The sequence below is a fragment of the Peromyscus maniculatus genome, chromosome 1 (assembly GCF_049852395.1).
Source record: "Peromyscus maniculatus bairdii isolate BWxNUB_F1_BW_parent chromosome 1, HU_Pman_BW_mat_3.1, whole genome shotgun sequence".
Lineage (NCBI taxonomy): Eukaryota > Metazoa > Chordata > Mammalia > Rodentia > Cricetidae > Peromyscus > Peromyscus maniculatus.
The window spans coordinates 118,110,414-118,120,571 of record NC_134852.1 but is presented as its reverse complement, the minus strand read 5'-3'; the positions used below and the strand labels follow the sequence as shown (position 1 = coordinate 118,120,571).

The 10,158-nt window shown below is 38.6% G+C and overlaps 1 pseudogene; it reads left to right on the top strand.

The window, feature by feature from the left end:
* Nucleotides 1-1,265: 1,265 nt before the first annotated feature.
* LOC102924068 (olfactory receptor 5P4-like) lies at nt 1,266-2,531 on the top strand (annotated as a pseudogene).
* The last annotated feature ends 7,627 nt before the right edge of the window (nt 2,532-10,158 follow it).

Here is a 10,158-nt window from a genome sequence, read left to right as displayed (position 1 = left end):
ATACTGTTTTTCCAAAATGACTGTGCTAATTTAAAATCCAAAGTGGAGCATGCACTGATCACCTTAGAGATTTAATTTACAGTTACTCATGATTATAGACATTGACTATACTTCATATTTTTATTACCTAAATTGGCAATTCAAGAATTCACAGGAAATATATTAGGATATTTCCTGTTAACAGAATTTCCTTTAATAATAGTCTGTGCTCATTTTATTGGTCTGTTGAATCTCCTGATTAAACTCCTCATTCCTTTTTTATTAAGGTAATTGACTTCTTCACATCCCTTTCATATGAAACTATCTGATGCCCCCATGTGGCTAACATAAGCATCTAATACTCTGCTAACATAGCTCATAAGAAACCATAATGTAACATTACAGAATACATTCCTTTGTTCATTCTGCACAGTTCTAACAGTACAAATAATGACCTCAAATAATATTGTTTGTCATACTTTCTCAGGATTTATCTCTATGTGAAACTTCTATTTATAATAATCTATAATCATATTAACAAGATGATGTTAAGCTGTCCCAATAAATTAGCCTTGGGAACTTATTGTGAGCTAAGACAGAATAGCTCTGTCTCACTTCCACTGCATGTACCTACCATATATTCCCTATTCTCACATTTGAAGCCAGACTTGGGAGATGTGCCACTATATTGTAGATGTAACATGTGAAATGTGCCATCGTGGAAGAAGAGAGTTGTCCATGAGTATTCTAATTTAATTTTGAAAACACACACATGTTACACATTAACTTTCACAACAGATTGGCATTCACTGTCCACACTGCAAATAACTACAAAAAGACTGGGAAGGGTGGACCCTAAGGGACTGAGAAATAGAGTTGAATTAGATACTGTAAACACCAACATGAGTCCATCATTTCAACTATTTGGGGTCTCAGAACATCAGTGTTCTATGCATTCACTGAACTATTTGGGATCTCAGAACATCAGTGTTCTATGCATTCATTCAGACTCCTGACTTGATCAGTGAATGAGTCCTGTGTTCTAATCTGAGTCACTATTCAGTTTGTATCTGTGGCCTTAAGATAAATGGTGATTAGTATTCTGACACCATGCATGTTGTTACTTGATTTCAGAACACTTGGGGAAGAATAAGCATGAGACCAAACTGAGATCCACGCTTATTTTTAATGGGCTAAATGTGGAGTGGAGTGTACCAATCATGAGGCCATTTAATGTATTCTGATAGCCACTGGTTTTTATTTCAGGAGGAATCAGCTCACAAAAGATGGAAACTGGAAACCACACAATGGTAACAGAGTTCATTATTTTGGGGCTAACTGAGAACCCCACCCTTTGTTCAATCTTCTTTCTATTGTTCCTTGGGGTCTACCTCACCACTGTACTGGGCAATGTCAGCATAATCCTGTTGATCAGAAGAAGCCCTCATGCCGGGCAGTGGTGGCGCACGCCTTTAATCCCAGCACTCGGGAGGCAGAGGCAGGCGGATCTCTGTGAGTTCGAGGCCAGCCTGGACTACCAAGTGAGTTCCAGGAAGAAGAAGGAGGAGGAGGAGGAGGAGGAGGAGGAGGAGGAGGAGGAGGAGGAGGAGGAGGAGGAGGAGGAGGAGAAGGAGAAGGAGAAGGAGAAGGAGAAGGAGAAGGAGAAGGAGAAGGAGAAGGAGAAGGAGAAGGAGAAGGAGAAGGAGAAGGAGAAGGAGAAGGAGAAGGAGAAGGAGAAGGAGAAGGAGAAGAAGAAGAAGAAGAAGAAGAACTCAGCTTCACACCCTCATGAACCTCTTCCTCAGCCACTTGGCCTTTGTGGACATTGGGTACTCCAGCTGAGTCACACCTGTCATGATTGTGAGTTTCCTGAGAGAGAGAACCGCTATTCTTGTGGCTGGCTGCATAGTCCAGCTTGACTTTGATGTGGTCTTTGGGACTGCTGAGTGCTTCCTGCTGGCTGTCATGGCCTATGATCGCTATGTGGCCATCTACTCACCCCTCTTCTACTCCACTCTCATGTCTCCCAGGGTCTGCTTCATCTTATTGGTTATTTCCCATGTGGGTGGATGTGTGAATTCTTCATCATGCACCAGCTGTTTATTGAGCCTGACTTTCTGTGGACCAAATAAAGTCAACCATTTCTTCTGTGACCTCCCACCACTAGTGGAGCTTTCTTGTACTCATGTTTACATTGCTGAAATGTCTCCTGCCATCGCAGCAGGTTCCATCATAGTCATCACACTGTTCATCATCATTGTTTCATACCTCTACATCCTTCACTCCATCCTCAGAATGCGCTCTACTGAGGGCAGGCGCAGGGCCTTCTCCACCTGCACCTCCCTCCTCACTGCAGTCACTTTGTTTGATGGGACAGCTACATTTGTTTATGTCATACCAGAGTCAAGCCATTCACCCAACCAAATTAAAGTGGTGTCTGTGTTCTACACAGTGGTGATCCCCATGTTGAATCCCTTGATCTTCAGTCTGAGGAACAAGGAGGTAAAGAGGCCATGAGGAAATTGATGGCAAGAATATATTCCTCATTTTGAACAAAATTCAATATGAATCCAAAAATTACTAAACAACTATTTGGGAGACATATATTATAAATATATAATATTAGCCTCATTTGTGTGTGTTGTGTTTATGTATACAAAAGCACATATGTGTGCGGTGTATGTGCATATGGGTTTACATATATCTCAAGGCCAGAGGACCATCTCAACTGTCATTTCTCAAGACATCATCTACCTTGAATTTTTCAAATGGTGTATCTCAGTGGCCTAGAACTTGCCAAGTAGGCTAGGCTGGTTGACCAGTGAGTCCTTCTGTCTCACAGAGATCCGCCTGCCTCTGCCTCCCGAGTGCTGGGATTAAAGGCGTGCGCCACCACCGCCCGGCATGAGGGCTTCTTCTGATCAACAGGATTATCTGCCTCCCAGGACTGTAATTACAAATATGCACTATCCTATCTAACTTTTATAGAAGCTCTGGTAAGCAAACTCAGATACTTGTAAAGCAAACACTATACTGACCGAGCTATCTCTCCATCCATACTAAGTTTATTTTATATCCATATATATGTCTATATGTTATTAATATAAGCTGTAATTTATCACTATCTAGAGTCACACAATCTAGGGTTCAAATTAAATGTAAAAATTTCGAGGTTATTATACTTTTTCTCCACTCCACAAATAAGTAAGGGAATTTGTGGTTAGAAGCTTTTTTTCTAGTTCGATGTTATTTTATCAATCACCATCTTGGAAGTACCATGTGCTCCATTGCCAGGCAACTGATGACAATGCTCCCCATGGTCCTTTATCTGGAGGTTCTGGTATGTCTTCTTTAGTAATGATATAATAGTTTAAATAATGAAGCTATGTAGTACATACATGTCAAGGGGAATAAAGTAAATTGATTTGATTCTGGTTTGTTTTTGTTTTGTTTTGTTTTGTTTACATTCTTGATAAACTATTGAAATGGGTTTTAAAATACTTTTTGTGGGACTTTGATGCAGTTCTATATTTTGAAGCTGCATTGCTTTTGTGGAATTCAGCTGTTTGCTGAAGCAATGTTTGTACTACCTTCTGGCTACTATGGCCTCTGATCACTATGTGCCGCGATCTGCTTGTCCCTGATCTCCTCAATCCACATATGTCCGAAAATCTTCATCATCTCATTTAAGCTCACTTAGATCCCCATGTGGGTAGATATGTGAGCATTTGAAATTTTACTAGTTGATTTTTGGGTCTGTCCTCTATAAACAAAATTAGATAGGTAACTTTTTCTGTGAAGTTTCTCCATTGCTGAAACTTTCCTGCTCAGACATCTTTCATTGGGATGATCACCTGAATATCTTCTGGCTACATCACTACTGTCAGAGTGTTTGTCATAGCTGTCTCCTCATCTATGTCCTCATTGCATCCTGAAGATGTGAGCCATCCAAGGCTTTCTCCACCTGCACCTTCCAGCTCACTCTGGTCCCTCTACTCTATGGGACCATCACATTCATGTACATGATGATCAAGCCCATCTACTCCACTGAACACAACTAAGTAGTATCCATTTCTACATAGTTGAAGCCCATGTTGAAGTCCCTCATCTACAATCTGAAGAAGGCAACTGCTAGAATATACTCTTAGATTCTACTCTTTGTTTCAAAATGAACTTTAAAGTGTTCATTTACCAATATCACATTTCAGACCTACCATATACTATTTGCCTGATTGCTTTTATATATATCAACCTAGGGCATTATATATGCTGAGCTAGCACTTTACCCCTGAGTACACTCCCCCCCCCCCCCGCCCCCGGTCTTCCATGTCTTTGTTCTAATTCTCACTTTTAAGCATTTCTAAACTAATAAAGAGGCAACTTGAGATCCGTTACAAGGGTCCTCCACCTTCCTTTCTTGCCATCTGTGACATTTCTAGCATTTATTTATGTTTATTTATTTGTGCTTTTACAGATTCTATTCTTTACCAATTCAGACTCTGGTTATTGTTAACAAATTAATTATAGCCAAGTAGGGTGGCACAGGTCTTTAATCCCAACACTTGGGAGGCAGACAAGTGGATCTCTGTGAGTTCTAAGCTGAATCCATCCTAGTTTACAGAGCTAGTTCCAGGAAAGCCAAGGCTACACAACAAAACTCAATCTTGAAAAAAAAATTAATTATAATAATACAAAATAGGATAAAAAGACACCATTCTGGATTGGTTACTTTTCCCTTTTGGCCACATATTATTTACTTGCAAGTTAAAAATACTAGTAATAGAAGTAATAGAGCCCCCCTTTGTGGTATTGTAACAAAGAGTTGAGCTGAAATATCTAACATGTTCAGAATAAGAACTGACACATTGTAAGTGTAAATTAGTATTTACTGAATAAAGAAAGTGACTCCTTCTACAGTTCAATAATAGTGATCATTTCTGCTACCATTATATAAAGGATCTCAAGGAAAGAACAGATGGTCCAGACTTCAAGACAAGACCATGACCCTCTCCAGCCTCAAATCCAGTTATGAGTTTTGTTAAGACAGTGATTCTTCCATTAGAAGGGTTACCAAACAATAGAGAAATCCCATCTCATCACCCCATGTGACTCAGTGGGTAGAGGACAAGTGGGGACTGAGAACAAGGAATAATCACAAATCTGAGAGTCTCAGTTTAGAATTCCACAGCTCCAGGGTGAGGGAAGGCCAATTTAGAATTCCACAACCCCAGGGTGGAGAGCAGGAGAGCCTAGATACCAACAAGCCCAAAAGTACATTTGGCAGGAGGCTCAGATCAGGGAGAAACATGCATAAAGTTAGCTTAAACAGCACACAGCAGATATCATCAACTGAGAATCACTATAGAGCTCAGTAGCTCTGAGCCTGCAGCCCGAAGGTGGAGCAGCATCTGTTTCTCATTGCTGTAGAGCCTGGGAACTCTGATGTTTCAGCAATGTGCTGAAATACCCACAGCTGAATTTCTGCATTGGCTAATTAATGCATAGGAGGTCTTGAAAGCATGAAAACATGTCCTCCACATATTCAAATTCCAGTGCTGTGATAGTTTATAAATCCCCAAAACATGTGGGAGACATTTCTAGTTGTGATATTAGCCACCCCAAAGTGTATGACCTGGGAGTGTAGGAGAATCTGTTCAGTCCATACACTGCAAATCTGTGTGTGGCCAGCAGAGGTCCCTGGCACCAAAGAAGGAAAGCTACCAAAGTGAAGACAGCTTGGTGGGAAACCTCAGAAACCTGTCCAAGGCAGTCTCAGCAGCTCCTCAATGGGAGGAAAGACAAGAGCCCAGATTCAGTAGACTTTCCGTCAGCCACCAGACACTTCATGGGCATGCTCCAGGTTTTGAGAACCCAGAAAGAAACTGCAACAACATTTCATCTTTTTACAATATTTTCATCTTCTTGAAGATTTATTTTTATTTGTGTGTGCATGTGTATGTATGCACTCATGTGTGTGGATACCTGCAGAGGCAAGAAATGGATATTTGGATTCCCTGGGGTTGGAGTTACAGGCAATTGTAGTCTGCTCTTTGGGTGTTGACTACCAAACTCGGTCCTCTGCAAGAGCAGCACATGCTTTTGATGCTTGTGACTTCCTTTTTTTGTTTTTTACCACACTTTCAACAGTATTTATACTTTATTTCATTTTTGAAATTTATATCTTTATGCTATTTCTCTTTATAGAGTCATTTTAATGTAGTTTTGAGCATTATTAGACAACATATTTTCTTTTTTTAATTTTTTTTGTTTTCTGTTTTAGCCACTCTGTTTTCCTGTCCTCCCTCACAGCAGCTGTTAGTAGTATTTTCACATCACCTTGTTTGTTTTCTTTTAAATCAATCTTTTTATTTCTTTTCTTCTCTTCTTGCATTTATCTATCTGTCCTGAATTTTTTCATTATTGGGAAATATTTTTTTTACTTTTCTTTTCACTAATATCTTGATCTTCACTTGATCTTCTTCCCTCCATAGGAGTCTCCATATTCCCCATATTTTTCTCTTTTTCCCCATTTTTCCTGTCTCCTTCACTTATTTCATTTATTATTTATTTCACTTATTATTCCCCCACTTACTATAAATAATTTCTAATTTCATAGTATGTTCTACAGTGGCTTTATCTATCTGTATTTTATGGTGATTGGTGCTGACTTAGCAGGTTTTATTCAAATTGGGGTATATTTCTATGTCCTGAAAGGTATGATTTTACTATTATAATGGTTTGTTTTCTTCTCTCTGAGTGGTACTAACATTAAGACATTAAGAGTAGGCTACTCAGTAAGAAGATCCTCTCAAAAATATCCAAACCATAGGATGCACAAATTGTAAGGCTGGAACTCTAGAGACATGCATCAGCAAGGAATCATGACTCCTCTAGGAGACCCCATCTCCTCAACTACTAAACTAGAAGATCTGAAACACAGGAAATAATGAAGACTTAATTTTAAAGGTTTACTGGTTAAAAATGATAAATGACTTGGATAGAAGAGTATGCAAAGAAGCAAATGAATTCAGCCCCAGAGCCAGAGAGAAAACTCAGCAACAGAAGAAAAAGTTAGAAAAAATGCATAAGAACATAAGCAGTGTAGATGAAAGAGTTACCAACATGACAGAAAACTTCAGCAAAGAAACTGAGATTTTAAAAAAGTAATAGAAATGCTAAAAATAAAAAGACCAGTGAATCAAAGGTAAAACTTGTTAGAAAGCATCACAAATCAACTCAATGAAACAGAGAAAAGAGTATCAGAAATGCAGGCCAACAAAACACTATATTCAGACACCAATAAGGAAAACATTAATACAACCATGACAGCTACAGCTGAAGTCAAGACAATGAACCTAAGAATCCATGAGCAGAAGAAGGAGCTGAGATAAAGAATAAAAGCACAGAGAATCAATTCAATAAAACAAGAAGAGAAAATTCCTGCAGAATCTAGACAGAGCAATTGCCATCTAAATTCAAGAGGGATTTAGAACTTGAAATAGCCACGAATAAACCAGAAATTCTCCACAATGTACTACAGTAAAGATGTCAAAAACACACAGGAAAAAAATATGTCAAAAGCTGTAAGGAAAAGGCATTAATTCAAGCACAAAGGCAAACACATCAGAATAGCATCAAAGCCTTCATCAGTAACCCTGGAAGTCAGGAAAACATATTGCAAGCCCTGAAACAAAGTAACTGTCAATCATGGTTACTCTATCCAGGAAAGCTTTCTTTAAGTATTGGTTGATGAATAAGGACATTTCAAGACAAGCATAAACTAAGGCAGTTTGCATTCATGTATAACACATATATATGAATGATAACATCTTGCACGACTGGATAATATTTCCAAACCTTTCCATTCCCATTAAAGAATGAAATGTAAACATTTGTTCATCGCCTATGAATCTTTGCATGGCTTACCATGGCCTCATTTTTTTAATTTCTTGAAGTTCCTGGGATCTTTGCATTTGTTGTTTGTGTCTGTCAGCCTTTTCTCCCCTGCTTGCATCACTGGATCCTTTGCCATTCTCCCTCAAATATCAGCTGATGTATTTGAATTTTTTCATTAGGCAGCTTAAACTAGCACTGCAGCTACCTTCCAGCCATCCTGTGAATCCATTGGTTTGTTTCTTCCATATCATGCTTACCATGTTAATTTTTATCATTTTTATTTATATATGTGTATGTGTTTGTGTTAGTGTTTGTGTGTGTATATACATGTGTGCTGGCTAGATTTATGTCAACTTGACACAAGCTAAAGTCATATGAGAGAAAGGAACCTCAATTGAGAAAATGACTCCAGAAGATCAGGCTTTAGGAAAGCCAGTAGAGCATTTCCTTAATTAGTGATTGATGGGGGAGGGACCAGACCATTGTGTGTGGTGCCAACCTTGGGCTGGTGGTCCTAGGTTCTATAAGAAAGCAGACTGAACAAAATATGAGGAGGGAGCCAGTAAGCAGCACTCCTCTGTGGCCCCTACATCAGCTTCTGCCTCCAAGTTCCTGCCCTGTTTGAGCTCCTGTCCTGACTTCCTTCAGCGATCAACTACAATGTGGAAGTGTGGAAATCCAATAACCCAATAAACCCTTTCCTCCCCAACTTGCTTTTTGGTCATAACATTTCATCACAGCAATAGAAATCCGAAGCCAATATGTATGTATGTATGCGTTCCCACAGAGGCCAGAAGGGGGCATAGAATCACCTGACGCTGTAGTTAAAGGCAGCTGGGAACTACCTGAAGTGGATGCTGCAAGTGAATTTCATTCCTCTGCAAGAGGAGCAAGTGTCTAAACTGCTGAGCCATCTCTTCACCCTGGCATGTTCTGTGTTTATAAAGTTGGTTTATTCTCACTCTTTTTTTTTTTTCACTGAAATCTAAAATTCATGAAAAATATTTTATTCATTAGCTCATTTTCAATATTTAATATAAATTGAAGGAACCTATTTTCTACCTTTGGCCATAAAAAGTATGTGTGTATTTTAAATAGTCATGTTATTTCCTCCCTATATTTCTAAAACAATAATAATAATAATAATAATAGAATGCCCATTCTTTTTTTTTTTTTTTTTTTTTTTTTTTGGTTTTTCGAGACAGGGTTTTTCTGTGTAGCTTTGCGCCTTTCCTGGAACTCACTTGGTAGCCCAGGCTGGCCTCGAACTCACAAAGATCCACCTGCCTCTGCCTCCCGAGTGCTGGGATTAAAGGCATGCGCCACCACCGCCCGGCAAGAATGCCCATTCTTTACCATGAAACATTTACTCATAAAATGAAGAGGTGTTGGATGTAATGTTACCTATTTATATTTTCAATTTTGTATTTTTTTTAATTAATAAATTTCATTCTTTGACGATTTCAAACATATATATAATGAACTATGGTTACTCTTCCTTCAACATAATTTATTTTCCCTCCAATCCTGGCCAGCCTTCATTCTTCCTTACAAATCCCTTTCCCATTTTTACAGGGAAAAAATGTTCTCATAGAGCTATCTGTGTGACACTGAGTTTGGAACTAACCAGTCATCAGAGCCTGGTGGGCTAACTTGAAATAGCAAAGTAAACTTAGGAGCAATATTTAGGAATGGGACAACATGTTGTATTTTACTCACTATAATCATTAACTAAAAGTGTGCCATTGCTTGCTTTATAATAGACATTTCTGGATGTACAGAATCCTTGAAAACTAGATGTGTTCATATGAATTGAACTACTCAATATTCACTTGAGGCTGTGGTCATGTTCCCTGTTGGATTTGAATTTACTTTTGAATTTCTGGCATCTTTAGAGACCTATCTTCAGTCAAGCATTATAAAAGATGGCATGGCTACCATATAATAATAACTGTAAGATGAATGAATTCTTTTTTCAAGAGGTAAGATTTGAGCTTTTGTTTACCACTGAAGAGAACTATTCCTTCAAAAAGTATCTGTATCTAAAAGCCTTCCTTTAGCAATAATGCAGATAATAACAAGCAGTTAGGGAGAAAATAATTTCAACTGGGGTAAGTTAAATTTCCATCGTAGAGTGCACATGGACAAACCAGTGTGACCAGTTTTTGACCCCTAAGACCAGAAACCACATGGTCTCTAACTATGTAAATGTATCATTCTGCCATAAGCCTAAAATAGTGAATAATTTTTAAGCACTTGGAATTTACCTTTAGGGAGTTTCTT